Genomic DNA, 903 nt, shown 5'->3' with positions numbered 1-903 from the left:
CGAACAGGTAATTATGCCTTATAAACTAAATTTACATTTTCATGCACCTAATTGAAAAAATTAAAATGTTTGATAGCCAAATTGATTTTTCAGGTAATGTTCGATGACTAATTTGACGCATTTTATTCTTAAAAATTGACATTTATATATACCTGTTATTACAGGTCTCTAATAGTAATTACGCCTCGACGAACTAAATTGGCATGTTTATGCACCTAAATGAACCATTAAAAATTTTGAGGGCATAATTTATTTTTCAGGTAAAGTTCGATGGTCTATTTGACACATTTTATGCTTAAAAAGTGACATTTACATTTTCCTGTTATTACAGGTCACTAACGGGTAATTATGCCTTGATGAACAAAATTGACATGTTTATGTACTTAATTGCAACTTTAAAATGTTTTATACCCTAATTGATGCATATTTGACACGTTTTATGCAAAAAAGTGACACTTAAATTTACCTGGTATTACAGGTCTCTAACATGTAATTATGCCTTATAAACTAAATTTACATTTTCACATATGCACCTAATTGCAAAATTAAAATGTTTGAGGCCTAATTGATTTTTCAGGTTATGTTCGAAGGCTTATTTGACACATTTTATTCTTAAAAATTGACATTTATATTTACCTGTTATTACAGGTCACTAACGGGTAAATATGCTTTGATGAACTAAATTGACATGTTTATTTACGTAATTGCGGCTTTGAAAAGTTTGAGAGCCTAATTGATGCCTATTTGACACATTTTATGCAAAAAAAGTGACATTTAAAGTTACCTGATATTACAAGTCACTAACTGGTAATTATGCCTTATAAACTAAATTTACATTTTCATGCACCTAATTGCAAAATTAAAATGTTTGAGGGCCTAATTGATTTTTCAGGTAAAGTTCGA

Source organism: Ipomoea triloba, chromosome 16 (assembly GCF_003576645.1).
Source record: "Ipomoea triloba cultivar NCNSP0323 chromosome 16, ASM357664v1".
In the NCBI taxonomy this organism is placed as follows: domain Eukaryota; kingdom Viridiplantae; phylum Streptophyta; class Magnoliopsida; order Solanales; family Convolvulaceae; genus Ipomoea; species Ipomoea triloba.
The sequence above is the reverse complement of the archived record's forward strand: the minus strand, read 5'-3'. Positions refer to the sequence as shown.